The sequence below is a fragment of the Musca autumnalis genome, unplaced genomic scaffold (genome assembly GCF_047663935.1).
Source record: "Musca autumnalis isolate F117 unplaced genomic scaffold, ASM4766393v1 scaffold_1, whole genome shotgun sequence".
NCBI lineage: Eukaryota > Metazoa > Arthropoda > Insecta > Diptera > Muscidae > Musca > Musca autumnalis.
Genome location: NW_027411644.1, coordinates 289,027,231 through 289,050,102, shown reverse-complemented (window position 1 = coordinate 289,050,102; position 22,872 = coordinate 289,027,231). Strand labels below are relative to the sequence as shown.

The 22,872-nt window shown below is 29.3% G+C and overlaps 1 protein-coding gene across 4 annotated transcripts in view; it reads right to left on the bottom strand.

Annotated features, from left to right (window-relative positions):
• Positions 1-22,872, bottom strand: part of spg (dedicator of cytokinesis spg) — a 296,364-nt gene that overhangs the window by 226,494 nt on the left and 46,998 nt on the right. The gene's annotated exons all lie outside the window — the stretch shown is intronic.

The following is a 22,872-nucleotide window of genomic DNA, read 5'->3' as shown; positions in this document are numbered from 1 at the left end:
ATATTTTTTTAAAAATCCACGATTATTATAAAAATATTTTTTAAAAAATCCACGATTATTATAAAAATATTTTTAAAAAAAATCAACGATTATTATAAAAATACTTTTTAAAAAATCCACGATTATTATAAAAATATTTTTTAAAAAATCCACGATTATTATAAAAATATTTTTTAAAAAATCCACGATTATTATAAAAATATTTTTTAAAAAAATCCACGATTATTATAAAAATATATTTTAAAAAATCCACGATTATTATAAAAATATATTTTAAAAAATCCACGATTATTATAAAAATATTTTTTTAAAAATCCACGATTATTATAAAAATATTTTTTTAAAAATCCACGATTATTATAAAAATATTTTTTAAAAAATCCACGATTATTATAAAAATATTTTTAAAAAAAATCAACGATTATTATAAAAATACTTTTTAAAAAATCCACGATTATTATAAAAATATTTTTTAAAAAATCCACGATTATTATAAAAATATTTTTTAAAAAATCCACGATTATTATAAAAATATTTTTTAAAAAAATCCACGATTATTATAAAAATATATTTTAAAAAATCCACGATTATTATAAAAATATATTTTAAAAAATCCACGATTATTATAAAAATATATTTTAAAAAATCCACGATTATTATAAAAATATATATTTTAAAAAATCCACGATTATTTTAAAAATGTATTTTAAAAAATCCACGATTATTATAGAAATATTTTTTAAAAAATCCACGATTATTATAAAAATATTTTTTAAAAAATCCACGATTATTATAAAAATATTTTTTAAAAATCCACGATTATTATAAAACTATTTTTTAAAAAATCCACGATTATTATAAAAATATTTTTTAAAAAATCCACGATTATTATAAAAATATTTTTTTTAAAAATCCACGATTATTATAAAAATATTTTTTTAAAAATCCACGATTATTGAAAAAATATTTTTTAAAAAATCCACGATTATTGAAAAAATATTTTTTTAAAAAATCCACGATTATTGAAAAAAATATTTCTTAAAAAATCCAAGACTATTGATGAAAAAATGTTCTAGAAAACTAATACTACCAGACCACCCTGTGCTTCACTTTCCTAACCAAACAATTTCCCATAACATTTCAATCAAGATATTCATTCTCTAAACTCTTTATTTCTATTGCTTTTTTCCCAACCAACTCTTATCATTCGAAAAATATCAAATTTGACGAGTAAGGATAGGGTTCGGTCGAACGTTTGTTTTGTTATTTTCGAGCGGAATATCACACGCACACAGCTTGTTCGATGATTATACCCTTCACAGATAATATCATCTAACAAAATGTGCGCTCCAGCAACAATAATAACAATAAAAATCAAGTATTATGAATGTAATGTGCAAAACAATTCCCCTCTCTTTTTTTTGTAAACAACAACAAATTTGTGGAATAGGGGAAATCATTGTCATTTGTCGGTATAACCAGAATATAATCATTAACAACTTGTCAACGCACTTTGTAAAGACTTATCAGCAAAAAAAAAAACAACAAAGCAAAACTCATCACTGGTACGCCGAGCGAATGTCATGCGTCGGACATTAGGTATGGTTGGTACAAACAACGATAGCAATAATCACTATAAAGCAAATATTCAATTTGTATTTGGCAAATTTACAAGAAAAAGGAACCGCCGCCAATGCCACTGGATCTGAGCAGAAAGGGCGGGGCAGTGCAGTGCAGTAGCTGTCCAAAGAAATCGTGTGCTGCAAAACAAGTGCAACACAACAACTTAGCGTTATGTTTACGCAAAATGTTAAGGACCTGCGGGGGACTTGTGGTGGTGGGTGTATGGTCTGACTATCAGTGCAGAATGTTGTTGTTAACGCAGCACAAGTATCAGCAGGAAAGCCTTCTCGTTTTGATATCTAAATAAAGAATTGCGTTCTTATTATTGTTGACATTCATTGTTGTTGATATTTAAATGCTCGCTCCATCCGGTGGTAGGTTTGAATATAATCACTACTGCTAATGATTGTATTTGTCTTTGCATTTTCGCCTTTTTTTAGTCCTCATCAAGCATTCAGCAATGAGCCGGGCAAGCGATTAAGGAAACAGAAATTTCCATAAATATGTTGTTAGATACTGGCAGGAGGAGGAGGAACCTTGCTAATCAAAGCACATGTCCGGCATTTGAATAATGTTTTGGAATACAGGAGAGCCAGGAATAAACGGAAAATGTTCCCTCATGTAGGCTACTTTACACTGGTGTTGGGAGAAGCGATCCATTCATTCAATTTATCATGTACAAGTTCCATTTATACTTGAAAAGAATCTCCAAGTAGTCTGCCCGGAGTTTGTTGATTTTGTATAAAGTTTCAATATTTCTGTAAACAGAAATTCGTAGTTCAGGAATCAATGGCATTTTGCCAGCAAACAATTGAGGCTACACTCAAATAAAAATATCTATGTTTTTTTCCAGGGACAATCACAGCAATAATATTGGATTTTTTAAACAATATTTTTCCAAAGACAAACACCCAAATAAGCGTGGATTTTTTAAAGAATATTTTTCCAAAGACCATCACCCAAATAAGCGTGGATTTTTTAAAGAATATTTTTCCAAAGACAAACACCTAAATAAGCGTGGATTTTTTAAAGAATATTTTTCCAAAGACAAACACCCAAATAAGCGTGGATTTTTTAAAGAATATTTTTCCAAAGACAAACACCCAAAGAAGCGTGGATTTTTTAAAGAATATTTTTCCAAAGACAAACACCCAAAGAAGCGTGGATTTTTTAAAGAATATTTTTCCAAAGACAAACACCCAAAGAAGCGTGGATTTTTTAAAGAATATTTTTCAAAAGACAAACACCCAAAGAAGCGTGGATTTTTTAAAGAATATTTTTCCAAAGACAAACACCCAAAGAAGCGTGGATTTTTTAAAGAATATTTTTCCAAAGACAAACACCCAAAGAAGCGTGGATTTTTTAAAGAATATTTTTCCAAAGACAAACACCCAAAGAAGCGTGGATTTTTTAAAGAATATTTTTCCAAAGACAAACACCCAAAGAAGCGTGGATTTTTTAAAGAATATTTTTCCAAAGACAAACACCCAAAGAAGCGTGGATTTTTTAAAGAATATTTTTCCAAAGACAAACACCCAAAGAAGCGTGGATTTTTTAAAGAATATTTTTCCAAAGACAACCACCCAAAGAAGCGTGGATTTTTTAAAGAATATTTTTCCAAAGACAAACACCCAAAGAAGCGTGGATTTTTTAAAGAATATTTTTCCAAAGACAAACACCCAAAGAAGCGTGGATTTTTTAAAGAATATTTTTCCAAAGACAAACACCCAAAGAAGCGTGGATTTTTTAAAGAATATTTTTCCAAAGACAAACACCCAAAGAAGCGTGGATTTTTTAAAGAATATTTTTCCAAAGACAAACACCCAAAGAAGCGTGGATTTTTTAAAGAATATTTTTCCAAAGACAAACACCCAAAGAAGCGTGGATTTTTTAAAGAATATTTTTCCAAAGACAAACACCCAAAGAAGCGTGGATTTTTTAAAGAATATTTTTCCAAAGACAAACACCCAAAGAAGCGTGGATTTTTTAAAGAATATTTTTCCAAAGACAAACACCCAAAGAAGCGTGGATTTTTTAAAGAATATTTTTCCAAAGACAAACACCCAAAGAAGCGTGGATTTTTTAAAGAATATTTTTCCAAAGACAAACACCCAAAGAAGCGTGGATTTTTTAAAGAATATTTTTCCAAAGACAAACACCCAAAGAAGCGTGGATTTTTTAAAGAATATTTTTCCAAAGACAAACACCCAAAGAAGCGTGGATTTTTTAAAGAATATTTTTCCAAAGACAAACACCCAAAGAAGCGTGGATTTTTTAAAGAATATTTTTCCAAAGACAAACACCCAAAGAAGCGTGGATTTTTTAAAGAATATTTTTCCAAAGACAAACACCCAAAGAAGCGTGGATTTTTTAAAGAATATTTTTCCAAAGACAAACACCCAAAGAAGCGTGGATTTTTTAAAGAATATTTTTCCAAAGACAAACACCCAAAGAAGCGTGGATTTTTTAAAGAATATTTTTCCAAAGACAAACACCCAAAGAAGCGTGGATTTTTTAAAGAATATTTTTCCAAAGACAAACACCCAAAGAAGCGTGGATTTTTTAAAGAATATTTTTCCAAAGACAAACACCCAAAGAAGCGTGGATTTTTTAAAGAATATTTTTCCAAAGACAAACACCCAAAGAAGCGTGGATTTTTTAAAGAATATTTTTCCAAAGACAAACACCCAAAGAAGCGTGGATTTTTTAAAGAATATTTTTCCAAAGACAAACACCCAAAGAAGCGTGGATTTTTTAAAGAATATTTTTCCAAAGACAAACACCCAAAGAAGCGTGGATTTTTTAAAGAATATTTTTCCAAAGACAAACACCCAAAGAAGCGTGGATTTTTTAAAGAATATTTTTCCAAAGACAAACACCCAAAGAAGCGTGGATTTTTTAAAGAATATTTTTCCAAAGACAAACACCCAAAGAAGCGTGGATTTTTTAAAGAATATTTTTCCAAAGACAAACACCCAAAGAAGCGTGGATTTTTTAAAGAATATTTTTCCAAAGACAAACACCCAAAGAAGCGTGGATTTTTTAAAGAATATTTTTCCAAAGACAAACACCCAAAGCGTGGATTTTTTAAACAATATTTTTCCAAAGACCATCACCCAAAGAAGCGTGGATTTTTTAAACAATATTTTTCCAAAGACCATCACCCAAAGAAGCGTGGATTTTTTAAACAATATTTTTCCAAAGACCATCACCCAAAGAAGCGTGGATTTTTTAAAGAATATTTTTCCAAAGACCATCACCCATAGAAGCGTGGATTTTTTAAAGAATATTTTTCCAAAGACCATCAACCAAAGAAGCGTGGATTTTTTAAAGAATATTTTTCCAAAGACCATCAACCAAAGAAGCGTGGATTTTTTAAAGAATATTTTTCCAAAGACCATCACCCAAAGAAGCGTGGATTTTTTAAAGAATATTTTTCCAAAGACCATCACCCAAAGAAGCGTGGATTTTTTAAAGAATATTTTTCCAAAGACCATCACCCAAAGAAGCGTGGATTTTTTAAAGAATATTTTTCCAAAGACCATCACCCAAAGAAGCGTGGATTTTTTAAAGAATATTTTTCCAAAGACCATCACCCAAAGAAGCGTGGATTTTTTAAAGAATATTTTTCCAAAGACCATCACCCAAAGAAGCGTGGATTTTTTAAAGAATATTTTTCCAAAGACCATCACCCAAAGAAGCGTGGATTTTTTAAAGAATATTTTTCCAAAGACAAACACCCAAAGAAGCGTGGATTTTTTAAAGAATATTTTTCCAAAGACAAACACCCAAAGAAGCGTGGATTTTTTAAAGAATATTTTTCCAAAGACAAACACCCAAAGAAGCGTGGATTTTTTAAAGAATATTTTTCCAAAGACAAACACCCAAAGAAGCGTGGATTTTTTAAAGAATATTTTTCCAAAGACAAACACCCAAAGCGTGGATTTTTTAAACAATATTTTTCCAAAGACCATCACCCAAAGAAGCGTGGATTTTTTAAACAATATTTTTCCAAAGACCATCACCCAAAGAAGCGTGGATTTTTTAAACAATATTTTTCCAAAGACCATCACCCAAAGAAGCGTGGATTTTTTAAAGAATATTTTTCCAAAGACCATCACCCATAGAAGCGTGGATTTTTTAAAGAATATTTTTCCAAAGACCATCAACCAAAGAAGCGTGGATTTTTTAAAGAATATTTTTCCAAAGACCATCAACCAAAGAAGCGTGGATTTTTTAAAGAATATTTTTCCAAAGACCATCACCCAAAGAAGCGTGGATTTTTTAAAGAATATTTTTCCAAAGACCATCACCCAAAGAAGCGTGGATTTTTTAAAGAATATTTTTCCAAAGACCATCACCCAAAGAAGCGTGGATTTTTTAAAGAATATTTTTCCAAAGACCATCACCCAAAGAAGCGTGGATTTTTTAAAGAATATTTTTCCAAAGACCATCACCCAAAGAAGCGTGGATTTTTTAAAGAATATTTTTCCAAAGACCATCACCCAAAGAAGCGTGGATTTTTTAAAGAATATTTTTCCAAAGACCATCACCCAAAGAAGCGTGGATTTTTTAAAGAAAATTTTTCCAAAGACCATCACCCAAAGAAGCGTGGATTTTTTAAAGAATATTTTTCCAAAGACCATCACCCAAAGAAGAGTGGATTTTTTAAAGAAAAATTTTCCAAAGACCATCACCCAAAGAAACGTGGATTTTTTAAAAAATATTTTTCGAAAGAACATCACCCAAAGAAGCGTGGATTTTTTAAAGAATATTTTTCCAAAGACCATCACCCAAAGAAGCGTGGATTTTTTAAAGAATATTTTTCCAAAGACCATCACCCAAAGAAGCGTGGATTTTTTAAAGAATATTTTTCCAAAGACCATCACCCAAAGAAGCGTGGATTTTTTAAAGAATATTTTTCCAAAGACCATCACCCAAAGAAGCGTGGATTTTTTAAAGAATATTTTTCCAAAGACCATCACCCAAAGAAGCGTGGATTTTTTAAAGAATATTTTTCCAAAGACCATCAACCAAAGAAGCGTGGATTTTTTAAAGAATATTTTTCCAAAGACCATCACCCAAAGAAGCGTGGATTTTTTAAAGAATATTTTTCCAAAGACCATCAACCAAAGAAGCGTGGATTTTTTAAAGAATATTTTTCCAAAGACCATCACCCAAAGAAGCGTGGATTTTTTAAAGAATATTTTTCCAAAGACCATCACCCAAAGAAGCGTGGATTTTTTAAAGAATATTTTTCCAAAGACCATCACCCAAAGAAGCGTGGATTTTTTAAAGAATATTTTTCCAAAGACCATCACCCAAAGAAGCGTGGATTTTTTAAAGAATATTTTTCCAAAGACCATCACCCAAAGAAGCGTGGATTTTTTAAAGAAAATTTTTCCAAAGACCATCACCCAAAGAAGCGTGGATTTTTTAAAGAATATTTTTCCAAAGACCATCACCCAAAGAAGAGTGGATTTTTTAAAGAAAAATTTTCCAAAGACCATCACCCAAAGAAACGTGGATTTTTTAAAAAATATTTTTCGAAAGAACATCACCCAAAGAAGCGTGGATTTTTTAAAGAATATTTTTCCAAAGACCATCACCCAAAGAAGCGTGGATTTTTTAAAGAATATTTTTCCAAAGACCATCACCCAAAGAAGCGTGGATTTTTTAAAGAATATTTTTCCAAAGACCATCACCCAAAGAAGCGTGGATTTTTTAAAGAATATTTTTCCAAAGACCATCACCCAAAGAAGCGTGGATTTTTTAAAGAATATTTTTCCAAAGACCATCACCCAAAGAAGCGTGGATTTTTTAAAGAATATTTTTCCAAAGACCATCACCCAAAGAAGCGTGGATTTTTTAAAGAATATTTTTCCAAAGACCATCACCCAAAGAAGCGTGGATTTTTTAAAGAATATTTTTCCAAAGACCATCACCCAAAGAAGCGTGGATTTTTTAAAGAATATTTTTCCAAAGACCATCACCCAAAGAAGCGTGGATTTTTTAAAGAATATTTTTCCAAAGACCATCACCCAAAGAAGCGTGGATTTTTTAAAGAATATTTTTCCAAAGACCATCACCCAAAGAAGCGTGGATTTTTTAAAGAATATTTTTCCAAAGACCATCACCCAAAGAAGCGTGGATTTTTTAAAGAATATTTTTCCAAAGACCATCACCCAAAGAAGCGTGGATTTTTTAAAGAATATTTTTCCAAAGACCATCACCCAAAGAAGCGTGGATTTTTTAAAGAAAATTTTTCCAAAGACCATCACCCAAAGAAGCGTGGATTTTTTAAAGAATATTTTTCCAAAGACCATCACCCAAAGAAGAGTGGATTTTTTAAAGAAAAATTTTCCAAAGACCATCACCCAAAGAAACGTGGATTTTTTAAAAAATATTTTTCGAAAGAACATCACCCAAAGAAGCGTGGATTTTTTAAAGAATATTTTTCCAAAGACCATCACCCAAAGAAGCGTGGATTTTTTAAAGAATATTTTTCCAAAGACCATCACCCAAAGAAGCGTGGATTTTTTAAAGAATATTTTTCCAAAGACCATCACCCAAAGAAGCGTGGATTTTTTAAAGAATATTTTTCCAAAGACCATCACCCAAAGAAGCGTGGATTTTTTAAAGAATATTTTTCCAAAGACCATCACCCAAAGAAGCGTGGATTTTTTAAAGAATATTTTTCCAAAGACCATCACCCAAAGAAGCGTGGATTTTTTAAAGAATATTTTTCCAAAGACCATCACCCAAAGAAGCGTGGATTTTTTAAAGAATATTTTTCCAAAGACCATCACCCAAAGAAGCGTGGATTTTTTAAAGAATATTTTTCCAAAGACCATCACCCAAAGAAGCGTGGATTTTTTAAAGAATATTTTTCCAAAGACCATCACCCAAAGAAGCGTGGATTTTTTAAAGAATATTTTTCCAAAGACCATCACCCAAAGAAGCGTGGATTTTTTAAAGAATATTTTTCCAAAGACCATCACCCAAAGAAGCGTGGATTTTTTAAAGAATATTTTTCCAAAGACCATCACCCAAAGAAGCGTGGATTTTTTAAAGAATATTTTTCCAAAGACCATCACCCAAAGAAGCGTGGATTTTTTAAAGAATATTTTTCCAAAGACCATCACCCAAAGAAGCGTGGATTTTTTAAAGAATATTTTTCCAAAGACCATCACCCAAAGAAGCGTGGATTTTTTAAAGAATATTTTTCCAAAGACCATCACCCAAAGAAGCGTGGATTTTTTAAAGAATATTTTTCCAAAGACCATCACCCAAAGAAGCGTGGATTTTTTAAAGAATATTTTTCCAAAGACCATCACCCAAAGAAGCGTGGATTTTTTAAAGAATATTTTTCCAAAGACCATCACCCAAAGAAGCGTGGATTTTTTAAAGAATATTTTTCCAAAGACCATCACCCAAAGAAGCGTGGATTTTTTAAAGAATATTTTTCCAAAGACCATCACCCAAAGAAGCGTGGATTTTTTAAAGAATATTTTTCCAAAGACCATCACCCAAAGAAGCGTGGATTTTTTAAAGAATATTTTTCCAAAGACCATCACCCAAAGAAGCGTGGATTTTTTAAAGAATATTTTTCCAAAGACCATCACCCAAAGAAGCGTGGATTTTTTAAAGAATATTTTTCCAAAGACCATCACCCAAAGAAGCGTGGATTTTTTAAAGAATATTTTTCCAAAGACCATCACCCAAAGAAGCGTGGATTTTTTAAAGAATATTTTTCCAAAGACCATCACCCAAAGAAGCGTGGATTTTTTAAAGAATATTTTTCCAAAGACCATCACCCAAAGAAGCGTGGATTTTTTAAAGAATATTTTTCCAAAGACCATCACCCAAAGAAGCGTGGATTTTTTAAAGAATATTTTTCCAAAGACCATCACCCAAAGAAGCGTGGATTTTTTAAAGAATATTTTTCCAAAGACCATCACCCAAAGAAGCGTGGATTTTTTAAAGAATATTTTTCCAAAGACCATCACCCAAAGAAGCGTGGATTTTTTAAAGAATATTTTTCCAAAGACCATCACCCAAAGAAGCGTGGATTTTTTAAAGAATATTTTTCCAAAGACCATCACCCAAAGAAGCGTGGATTTTTTAAAGAATATTTTTCCAAAGACCATCACCCAAAGAAGCGTGGATTTTTTAAAGAATATTTTTCCAAAGACCATCACCCAAAGAAGCGTGGATTTTTTAAAGAATATTTTTCCAAAGACCATCACCCAAAGAAGCGTGGATTTTTTAAAGAATATTTTTCCAAAGACCATCACCCAAAGAAGCGTGGATTTTTTAAAGAATATTTTTCCAAAGACCATCACCCAAAGAAGCGTGGATTTTTTAAAGAATATTTTTCCAAAGACCATCACCCAAAGAAGCGTGGATTTTTTAAAGAATATTTTTCCAAAGACCATCACCCAAAGAAGCGTGGATTTTTTAAAGAATATTTTTCCAAAGACCATCACCCAAAGAAGCGTGGATTTTTTAAAGAATATTTTTCCAAAGACCATCACCCAAAGAAGCGTGGATTTTTTAAAGAATATTTTTCCAAAGACCATCACCCAAAGAAGCGTGGATTTTTTAAAGAATATTTTTCCAAAGACCATCACCCAAAGAAGCGTGGATTTTTTAAAGAATATTTTTCCAAAGACCATCACCCAAAGAAGCGTGGATTTTTTAAAGAATATTTTTCCAAAGACCATCACCCAAAGAAGCGTGGATTTTTTAAAGAATATTTTTCCAAAGACCATCACCCAAAGAAGCGTGGATTTTTTAAAGAATATTTTTCCAAAGACCATCACCCAAAGAAGCGTGGATTTTTTAAAGAATATTTTTCCAAAGACCATCACCCAAAGAAGCGTGGATTTTTTAAAGAATATTTTTCCAAAGACCATCACCCAAAGAAGCGTGGATTTTTTAAAGAATATTTTTCCAAAGACCATCACCCAAAGAAGCGTGGATTTTTTAAAGAATATTTTTCCAAAGACCATCACCCAAAGAAGCGTGGATTTTTTAAAGAATATTTTTCCAAAGACCATCACCCAAAGAAGCGTGGATTTTTTAAAGAATATTTTTCCAAAGACCATCACCCAAAGAAGCGTGGATTTTTTAAAGAATATTTTTCCAAAGACCATCACCCAAAGAAGCGTGGATTTTTTAAAGAATATTTTTCCAAAGACCATCACCCAAAGAAGCGTGGATTTTTTAAAGAATATTTTTCCAAAGACCATCACCCAAAGAAGCGTGGATTTTTTAAAGAATATTTTTCCAAAGACCATCACCCAAAGAAGCGTGGATTTTTTAAAGAATATTTTTCCAAAGACCATCACCCAAAGAAGCGTGGATTTTTTAAAGAATATTTTTCCAAAGACCATCACCCAAAGAAGCGTGGATTTTTTAAAGAATATTTTTCCAAAGACCATCACCCAAAGAAACGTGGATTTTTTAAAGAATATTTTTCCAAAGACCATCACCCAAAGAAGAGTGGATTTTTTAAAGAATATTTTTCCAAAGACTATACTATCGCTTTTCGTTGAGTTTCCACATCGCAAACTTTTTTGTTTGCTCTACCTCAATGGCTCTTAAATGAATGAACAAATGAATGAAGTTTCAAAACAAAAAAAAAAACAAAAAATAAAAACCGCCAAGAATATTAAATACAACTGAATCAATTCATTCATTATAATCATTAAAACCCATAGAATTAAAAGAATAAAGACGACTTAGAAGAAGTTCATGACGAAAGAACAAATTCATGGAATCAGAAGAACCAACAAAGAAAAGGGAAAGCAAACAGCAAAAATACTCGGAAAGAATTTCTATTAAATTAAAAACTACTAAATTTTGTTTTCGAAAAAGAAAAAGAAAACAAACTCCAAACATGGTTTGTTTGTTTGCCCTCGCTTATGAAGGGGCATCGGATAAAACGTGCCAAGGTATTAGAAGGGGGAAGGGAAATTTTAATTTGTGAACGTAAAAGCGGACATATGTTGGTCTGTTGGAGGAAACAAAAATAAAACTCCAAGCAGTGCAGCAAACCAAAACGAAAAGAAAACAACAACAACAACGAGAAGAACAAAATCCGTATTCGAAATTTTACAAAACGGAAGCTATAAAAACCATTGCCAATATGTATGGTGGGGTGTGGGTAATTGTCTAACATGGAGTAGTGTCTTTGGAGTAGCAACCATTTGAGGGAATGCACTGCAGCGCCCGAGCCGGTGCCAAAAGCACTTGTGTTAGTTGGATGGTATACCGGTGTTATTGGAATTTGTTCACATGTTTGTTGTTGTATGTATGTGTTCGTTTTTTTCTCATTTTTATGGTTGTAAATTTTTACGACTTTCCATGTAATTCCAAGAGCTTTGGGCCAAAGTACAGAGGAAGGACCTTGCATTGCCATTCATGTTGGCGATTTGTATTTTTTGGTGAGGTATTAAATTGTCCCATTTGGGAAAAAGCAACAGAGGTCAATAGTTTCACGGGGCGTGTAAATAATGGGGAGAGGAGTTAGGGCAGATTGTAGGCTAAAAATGCAGTCGTTGAAAAAATATTCTTTAAAAAATCCACGCTTCTTTGGGTGATAGTCTTTGAAAAAATATTCTTTAAAAAATCCACGATAATTTGGGTGTTTGTCTTTGGAAAAATATTGTTTAAAAAATCCACGATTATTTGGATTTCTTTAAAAAAAAATCCACGCTTCTTTGGGTGTTTGTCTTTGGAAAAATATTCTTTAAAAAATCCACGCTTCTTTGGGTGTTTGTCTTTGGATAAATATTCTTTAAAAAATCCACGCTTCTTTGGGTGAAAGTCTTTGGATAAATATTCTTTAAAAAATCCACGCTTCTTTGTGTGTTTGTCTTTGGATAAATATTCTTTAAAAAATCCACGCTTATTTGGGTGAAAGTCTTTGGATAAATATTCCACGCTTCTTTGGGTGATAGTCTTTGGAAAAATATTCTTTAAAAAATCCACGCTTATTTGGGTGTTTGTCTTTGGAAAAATATTGTTTAAAAAATCCACGATTATTTGGGTGTTTGTCTTTGGAAAAATATTGTTTAAAAAATCCAAGATTATTTGGGTGTTTGTCTTTGGAAAAATATTATTTAAAAAATCCACGATTATTTGGGTGTTTGTCTTTGGAAAAATATTGTTTAAAAAATCCACGATTATTTGGGTGTTTGTCTTTGGAAAAATATTCTTTAAAAAATCCACGATTATTTGGGTGTTTGTCTTTGGAAAAATATTGTTTAAAAAATCCACGATTATTTGGGTGTTTGTCTTTGGAAAAATATTGTTTAAAAAATCCACGCTTCTTTGGGTGATAGTCTTTGAAAAATGTTCTTAAAAATCCATGATTATTGCTCTGTCAGTGCTTTGAAAATTATTTTAAAAATCCACAATTTTCGGTTATTTTTGTAATGCATTTAAAATTTCTCGAAAATAACCCAATCTGGCCTTCTGCCTAATATCTGCTTTTTATTTTCCCATTTGCCACCACAACAAGAGTCATTTGCTTCAATGTCGTTGTTGTTTTAGAGGAAATAAAAATATGAAAAATCTATTAAGCTATTTCCCCAATCGCCCATAACATACACCAGAGCACCACCATCACAAGCCCAACCCATGGCAGCAATTAATTGAGTTATAATTTCGACCCTGACCTGATGGCAAGAGAATACTTAACCCTCATCTTGAGAGTATTAAAAAAAAACACAAACAGAACAAAATGTGATGAACGAACCAAAATATCTTGGGAAACCGTTTTTTCAACGTTTAAAGTAAAACAGCAGCAAATATAAACAAGGGCACGAGGGAGAACCCTCGTGAAAAGCATAACTCAATAATACTTTAATCCACATGGAGTGATATACGACAATGACTGACTGAATGAATGAGAGCCAAAGCAAATAGTGATGCATTTGTAGCAAGGAAGAAAAAAAAAACACATAAATCAATTTAAATTGGAACAATAAACTAGTATGGAAAAGAAAACAAGAACGTCCTATACACACATACATACATACACTCATATGGATATACATGTGATATTCTACTTATAACACCAAACCACCAAAACAAATCGAAGTTTAAACCACGGCACGTCTATAAAGTCAATTGAAAGAAAGGCAAAAATAGGCAATCGATGGTGCTTTGCCACCCAGCAACCACCCCTTCGGAGACAATGCTGGCCACAACAAACATTACCATGAACAAGATACCAAGCCAACTATAGAATGACAGACAACACGCTAACAATTGAAAGTGTGGTTCTGGTTCCAAAAAAATTGAATCATGTTCATCTGAGTAAATAATATTGTGCCACAGAGCAACCTACCGACCGACCGTCCGTCCGTCCGACCACTGGAGTAACGAACAAAGAACATTTGTCATGTTCAACATAATCAGCTTAAATAGTGAAAATTCCCCAATGAATATGAACAACAACAACGGAGCAACGAAGAACTGTTGGATAATCAGGGTTGCAAACAAAGACAATAAAATGCCACGGATGAGTTTCAGAGCCAGAAAAATAAAAGTGCAGCAGCATCAGCATGACTACTTCAATCCATTCTAATCAGATGATACTCACTCGGTGAAAGAAACGTGACTATGCTGAGGGCCAACAAAATGAAAGTATGTTCAGAAAAGAAAAAGTCTGAAAGTCCTCCAAAAATATGACTTAAAAAAATCCACGATTAATGGAAATATTTTAAATTTTGTTACTTTTATTTTTAAATTTTTTTTAAAAAATTCACGATTAATGGAATTATTGAAAAAATATTTTTTTAAATATCCACTATTAATGGGATTATTGAAAAAATTAATGGAATTGTTGAAAAAAAAAATATTTTTTTAAATCCACGATTAATAAAATTATTGAAAAAATAGTTTTTTTAAAAAAATCGACAAATAATGGAAATATTGAAAAAATTGTTTTTTTTTTTAAATCGACGATTAATGGAATTATTGAAAAAATATTTTTTAAAAAATCCACGATTATAGGAATTATTTTAAAAAATATTCTTAAAAATCCACGATTACGGGAATTATTTTAAAAATATTTTTAAAAAATCAACGATTATTGGAATTATTTTAAAAATATTTTAAAAAAATCCACAATTACTGGAATTATTTCAAAAATATTTTTAAAAAATCCACGATTATTGGAATTATTTTAAAAACATTTTTTAAAAATCCGCGATTAATGGAATTATTTTAAAAAATATTCTTAAAAATCAACGATTACGGGAATTATTTTAAAAATATTTTAAAAAAGTCCACGATTAATGGAATTATCTCAAAAATATTTTTAAAAAATCCTCGATTAACGGATATATATTTTAAATATATTTTTAAAAAATCCACGACTAGTAGTATTTTTAAAAAATTACGATTAAGGGAATTATTTTAAAAATATTATCTAAAAAATCGACCATTAACGGAAAAAAAATATATTTAAAAAATATATTTATATCCACGACAATGAAATTATTGGAAAAATATTTTTAATAAATCCACTATTATTGGAATTATTTTAAAAAATCCTCGATTATTTGAATTATTTTCAAAATATTTAAAAAAAATCCATGATTATTAGAATTATTTAAAAAATATTTTTAAAAATACACGGCTATAGGAATTATTTTAAAAATATTTTTAAAAAATCCACGATTCATGGAATTATTTTAATTTTTTTTTTTTAAGCGTTAATTTGCATTAACTGCCTTAATTCAAATTAGTTCGTGCATTATCCACGTTCTTAATGCACAAAATCAAACTGAATGCAAAGCTCATTTCAGTATATCAATATGGCAATACCGTAAAAGAGAGTCCATATTCACATGATGCAGAGAGCATATTCATCATAGATGGGCTCTCTCGCACGCCAGCGTTGCTGTGGTTTGTTTCTCTTATTCGTTGTTACAAGATAAATAAACATTTATGGGTTTTTTGTAATTGTTTAGATGTCGTCTTTGTGTTAAAAATATTAAAAAGTAAAAATATTCTAACAAAAACGGTGCTTAATTTTTCCTTTAAAACATATTTAAGAGTAATTTTGGCCATCTATGATATTCATGCTCTGAGACCCAAGGAAAACAAAAAATTACAGTGCAAACAACAACAAAACAGGAATCAGCTGTTTCGTAAATGCAGAACCTGTCGTCCGTCAAGGTAAATTTAAATGCAAATCTTAATGCAAATTAACGCTGCCGTCAGGAATTATTTAAAAATATTTTTGGAATGGAATTATTTAACAATATTTTTAAGAAAAACCCGATTAATATTATTTTAAAAATATCTTTAAAAAATCCGCGATTAATGGAATTAATTTAAACATATTAAAAAAAATCCACGATTAATGATTTTTTAACTATTTTTAAAAAGCCCACGCGTAATGGAATTATTTTAAAAAGTATTTTAAAAAATCCACGATTAATGGAATTGTTTTAAAAATGTTTCTGAAAAAATAATCTACGATTATTTTAAAAATATTTTTTAAAAAATCCATAACTATTTTAAAAATATTTTTAAAAAATCCACAATTATTTTTAAAATATTTTTAAAAAATCGATTATCGGCAAAATATATATATTTTTTTTAAAAAATCCACGATTAATGGAATTATTGGAAAAACATTTTTTTTAAAAATCCACGATCAATAAAATTATTGGAAAAATTTATATTTTTTAAATCCACGATTTTTTAAATCCAAGATTAAGTAAATAAAAAACATTTTGTTAAAAATCCACGATAAAGTGAATAAAAAAATATTTACAAAAATCCCTGATTATTTTTAAAATAATTTTTAAAAAATTTCCTGGTTTTAAAAAACAACAAAGATTATTCTTTAAATATTTTTTAAAAAATCCACAAATAATAAATTTTGTTTTCAAAAATCCACGATTAATCTTAAAATATTTTTTAACAAGTGAGCCAAGGCTATAGTCGGGGCCGAATATGTGATACCCTACACCACTTCCCCTGTGCATAAGCTTTTGACTAATAAAATTCAAAATATTAAAATTGGGATAGCTTAGCGCCTTTGCTCTGAATGTCATCATTAACACAGGTCAATTTTTTTGAAACGCATTTAAGTGCATCGACAGTACAACCCAAATAAAAAATGGAAAAGTGGGATGTATGCCAGCCCATCAACCCCCAAAATTTCATGAGGATCCGATCAAAATTTCGTAGTGTGATTGCACACAAATGGAAAAAGGTATGCATTACCGACTATTGCGATATCTCTGTTGTTTGACCAGCTATGACAACCTACTTCACATCGTTGTAAAGGTGATATTTTCTACTTTCCTTGCCATGTTTTGCTTTCGATATACCTCCTACAGAAGGGAGATATTAACTTTGAAATAAAACGTTGGTCTTTTTCCAAATATTTTTTTTGTCACATTCGGACCCCTGAATAATATCCGACCATTATCAAGAATCAAAAGGTTTTTTCCTCTGTGGGACCCCCAATAACACCCAAAATTTCGTGACTATCCAATTAAAATTGCGACCTGTAGCGTGATTTCCAAAAAAGTGGAAAAATGGAATGTATTACCGACTATTGCGATATCTCCGTTATTTGGTCACCTACGCCGACATAGTTTACATCATTGTAAAGATGGGATCTTCTACTTTCATAGCCAGGCTTTGCTTTTGGAAAGTCCCCAACCAAAGCTGTGATATTCGTCATTACCCAGCAAAAATACTCATTACAAATTGGCCTACTTTCTCATTATTTTAACACGGGAATGTCATAGGGAGTACGTACTTATTTTTTGACACTTAAAAGTAAATAAATAAGTACTTAAATAAGTAGTTACGACTTGAAGTAACCAGGGAGTAACTACTTTGTTTGATCACCTACGAGAACCTACTTTACATCATTAGAAATGTGATATTTTCTACTTTTAATGTCAGGTTTTGCTTTTGGTGTACCCCGTATAGAAGCTGAGATATTCGCTTTGAAAAAAAAAACGTTGTCTTTTTATCCACATAAGTTGTTTGCCCATTCCGACCCCTAAATATTATCCGACCATCACCATAATCAATAGGCTTCTTCCCCTCCGGGACCCCCATCAACATCCAAAATTTCGTGACGATCCGATCAAAATTGCGACCTGTATCGTGATTACAAGGTTTAGATGGACAGACGGATCGACTAATGGACAGCCAGATCGACTCAGCTCGTCGAGACATTAATTTTGGTATATATAAGTATGGGTTTCACGATTATATTAAAAATATTTTTTTAAAAATCCACGATTATTCTTAAAATATTTTTTTAAAAACTATTATTAAGAAAATATTTATTTTTAAAAATCCACGATTATTCTTAAAATATATTTTTAAAAACTATTATTAAGAAAATATTTATTTTTAAAAATCCACGATTATTTTTAAAATATTTTTTTAAAAATCCACGATTATTTTTAAAATATTTTTTTAAAAATCCACGATTTTTTTTAAAATATTTTTTTAAAAATCCACGATTATTTTTAAAATATTTTTTTAAAAATCCACGATTATATTAAAACTATTTTTTAAAAAAATCCACGATTATATTAAAAATATTTTTTAAAAAATCCACGATTATATTAAAAATATTTTTTAAATCCACGATTATTTTTAAAATATTTTTTTAAAAATCCACGATTATTACAAAAATATTTTTTAAAAAACTATTATTAAGAAAATATTTTTTTTTAAATCCACGATTATTTTTAAAATATTTTTTTAAAAATCCACGATTATTTTTTTTTGAAAATATTTTTTAAAAAATCCACGATTATTTTAAAAATATTTTTTTTTTAAAATTCACGATTATATTAAAAATATTTTTTTAAAAATCCACGATTATTCTTAAAATATTTTTTAAAAAACTATTATTAAGAAAATATTTTTTTTAAAAAAACCACGATTATTTTTAAAATATTTTTTAAAAAATCCACGATTATTACAAAAGTATTTTTTAAAAAATACACGTTTATTTTAAAAATATTTTTTAAAAAATCCACGATTATTTTAAAAATATTTTCTTAAAAATCCACGATTATTACAAAAATATTTTTTAAAAAATACACGTTTATTTTAAAAATATTTTTTAAAAAATCCACGATTATTTTAAAAATATTTTTTTAAAAATCCACGATTATTTAAAAAATATTTTTTTTTAAAAAATCCACGATTATTTAAAAAACATTTTTTAAAAAATCCACGATTATTTTAAAAATATTTTTTAAAAAATCCACGATTATTTTAAAAATATTTTTTAAAAAATCCACGATTATTTTAAAAATATTTTTTAAAAAATCCACGATTATTTTAAAAATATTTTTTCAAAAATCCACGATTATTTTTAAAATATTTTTTTCAAAAATCCACGATTAATTTAAAAATATTTTCTAAAAAATCCACAATTATTTTAAAAATATTTTTTAAAAATCCACGATTATTTTAAAAATATATATTTTTTTTAAATCCACGATTATTATGAAAATATTTAAAAAATATCCAAGATTATTTTAAAACCATTTTTTAAAAAATCCACGATCATTACAAAATTTTTTTAAAAAACGATTATTGGGAAAAAATATTTTTTAAAAAAATTCCTCGATTATTGAACATTTTTTAATCCTCTATAATTGAAAAAAAAAAATTTTTTAATCCACGATTATTGAAATTTTTTAAATCCTCTATTATTGAAAAATATTTAAAAAAACCCACGTTTATTGCAATAAAGAATATTTTTAAAAAACCTACGTTTATTGCAATAGAAAAATATTTTTAAAAAAATCCACGTTTATTGCAAAAAAATTATTTTTAAAAAATCCACGATTATTGCAAAAAAAAATATTTTTTAACAATCTACGATTATTTGCATTTTTTAACTTCAGGATTATTTAATTTTTTTTTAAATACACGTTTATTTTAAAAATATTTTTTTTAAACAATTCACGATTATTTTAAAATATTTTGTTAAAAAAATTCAAGATCATTTTTAAAAAATTCACGAATATTTTAAAAATATTTGTTAAAAAAAATCCACTATTATTTTTTAAAAAATTAATGATTTTTTTAAAATAATTTTTAAAAAATTAACGATTACTTTAAAAATATTTTTTAAAAAAACCAATATTATTAAAAAAAAAGTTTTAAAAAATCCACGATTATTTAAACATTTTTTGAACTTTAAATATGATTTTTTAATTCACGATCATTTTAAATATATTTTGTTAAAAAAATTCACGATTATTTTAGATATTTTCTTAAAAATCCAAGATCATTTTAAAAATATTTTTTAAAAAATTACGATTATTTTAAAAATATTTGTTAAAAAAATCCACGATTATTAAAAAAAAAAATTAAATGATCCGCGATTATTTTAAAAATAATTTTTAAAAATACACGATTATTCTAAAAAAACATTTTTAAAAAAATCCGCCATTATTAAAAAATATTTTTAAAAAATCCACGATAAATGAAAAAAATATTTCTTTAAAACAATTCACGATTGTTGAAAAATATATATTAATTTTTTTTTTTTTTTTGTAATCAATTTTTGAAAAATTCCTCTAAAAATATCCGGACATTTCAACGATGTTTCAAATTTGGGAATTGAAGATTATAATTTCGCATTCCCTTAATTTGATTTTAAATTGAACATATTTAATATGGGGTTAAATTAATGTATTTTAAAACAATTTTCAAACCACCCTCTCTGTGTGACAGTGACATTTTCAGGAAATGAAAATTTTGCTTTTCGACATTGTTGTTGTTGGTGGAAGAAGAAAGGGAAACTTTTGTCTTGTGCGTACGCACACACAGCTTGCTTTACAAACAATTGAAAACTAAAAGCTTAATTTTCAAATTAATGTTAATTGAACAAAGGATGAAATGCAGTGGCAATGATGTGGTGGAGCTGGGGGTGGGCCCAATATCAGCAGCATAGAATGAATGACATGCCGCTTGAAGACACGACGACTTATGCCAGTGGCAATTATTTGTTCCACTCAATTCCACTTGAATCTCTTTTTCCAGGCAAAATTTCTTAGCTGGCATTTATCTCGAACAGCAGCATTCGAACAGCGTTGCTCTAAATCTCTAAAGACAGCCAAGGGGCATGAGCGAACGAACGAACAAACGCTTGCTTTGCTAGTAGCATTGCAAAAGAACAACCACCAAAAAATGTCAAATTGATTTAAGTGCAGAAAAATCCTTTTACCGCAAATGGTTTTAAAAACGTTATGTTGCATTGCAAAGGATTTCAAATAAAGGTGGTCCATGGGGAGGGAATGGGCTGGCCAGGCTGCCGTTAGTTAAGATAGGCAATGAATGGAATGTAGAATTACAGTTTTATTTTTTGTGTCGGAAAATCCCAATTACATTAAAAGCTAACGAAGCGAAAATCAACTTGTATGGCACAAACTGTGTGACGACAGGCAGCCAGGAAGGCAACCAGACGCAAACAGGGGGATACAGGCGACATGAAAACATGGATCAACATTTGTTCAGAGTGGATTTGAATAGAATAGAGCGTTAAAAATGTGCAAATTGTACAATGTCAAAACCCGAAGGCATACATACTGTGATGACAGCCGACTTCCCTCCCCCTCCTCTTCCCGATCCTGTTCCTTTTTTTCATACACACAGTCCAACAAAAACCACATTGGATGTTACACATATGGTTTTTCTGCTAATAAAACAAAAAAACGAACGAACAAACACACTAACAGGCTAACCTGACACATGTCCTTTTAACCATAGATGGACAGACCGACAGACAAACAAACGAATATTTGGTAGCAGCAGAGTCAAACCAATGGAAAAAGGGCTTTCCAGTCATGCCACACGTTTGTCATGGTTTGATAGTTGTTGTCAGAGATTCTCCTGTGACGATGATGATGATGTTGACATCAAGAAGGGAGGCAGTTTTTTTTCTTGTGGCACATGACTGATCTGGTGTTAGTGGAGGACAGCAGCATCTCGTTGTCGACATTGATGATGATGGTGGTGACGACTACGATGTTGATGATGAGTGTGACAAATAACCTAAACCATGTAAACTTTGGCGCAAAAACATTCATGAGAGGTGTGTACGTGTGTGCATAAATTCTAAACCAAATAGAAAAATTGAGGTCGATTAAAATCGACCAAACACATGTCAATCGAACAGCTTATCACTACAGAAGGACACACACATGCACACACAAACAAACACAGATGTCAACATTCAAATATTGAATATTTGTTTTTCGGCTTTGTTTGATTTGTTATCAAAGATGTGAACAAAAATATTAGGTTCAACAACACAAGGATGGAATTAAACAAATGTTGGCCCATATTTGTTGGTTTCGTTTTTTTAATTATGGAGATTATGGAATATCCTTTAAATCGAAAATAATCCTATCTACAGATAGGCCTTTGAAGGATTTTCTACAGTTCTTATAGGTTATTCTACAGATTGATGAAGGGTCTTCAACAGATAGAAGACCCTAAAAGGATATTCAACTGATAGAGAGCAGGCTTTCAAAGATTACTGAAAAATATTTTTTTAAAAAAATCTCTGGTTATTCAAAAATATTTTTTGAAAATCAGAGATAATTCAATAAAATGTTTTTTGTTAATATTTTTTAAATAATCGCGGATTTATAAAAAAATTGTCAAGAACATGGGATTTTTATTTTTTTTTTTTTAATTCCATGGATTTTTTTTATATATTTTGTCAATAATATTTTAAAAAATATTTTTTCAGCAATCGTAGATTTAATGAAAAAAAGTTTTTTAATAAACGTGGATTTTTTAAAAAAATTGTTTATCAATAATCGCAAATTTTAAAGAAAATAATAAAAAATAATCGCATATTGTTCAATAAATATTTTTTCAATAATCGCAGTTTTATTAAAATAAAAATTTGTCAATAATTTTTTTCAATAATCGCAGATTTTTAACAAATATTTTTTCAATAATTGTAGATTTAAAAAAAATATTTTTCAATGATCACAGATTTAAAAAAAAATAAAAACAAATATTTTTCAATAATCCCGTATTTTTTTTAAAAATATTTTTTCAGTAATCGTGGATTTTTTAAAAAATATTTTTTCAATAATCGCAAATTTAAAAAAAATATTTTTGAATAATCGCATAATTTATATATTTTTTCAATAATCGCAGATTTATCAAAATAAAAATTTGTCAATAGAAACTATTTTTTTCTAT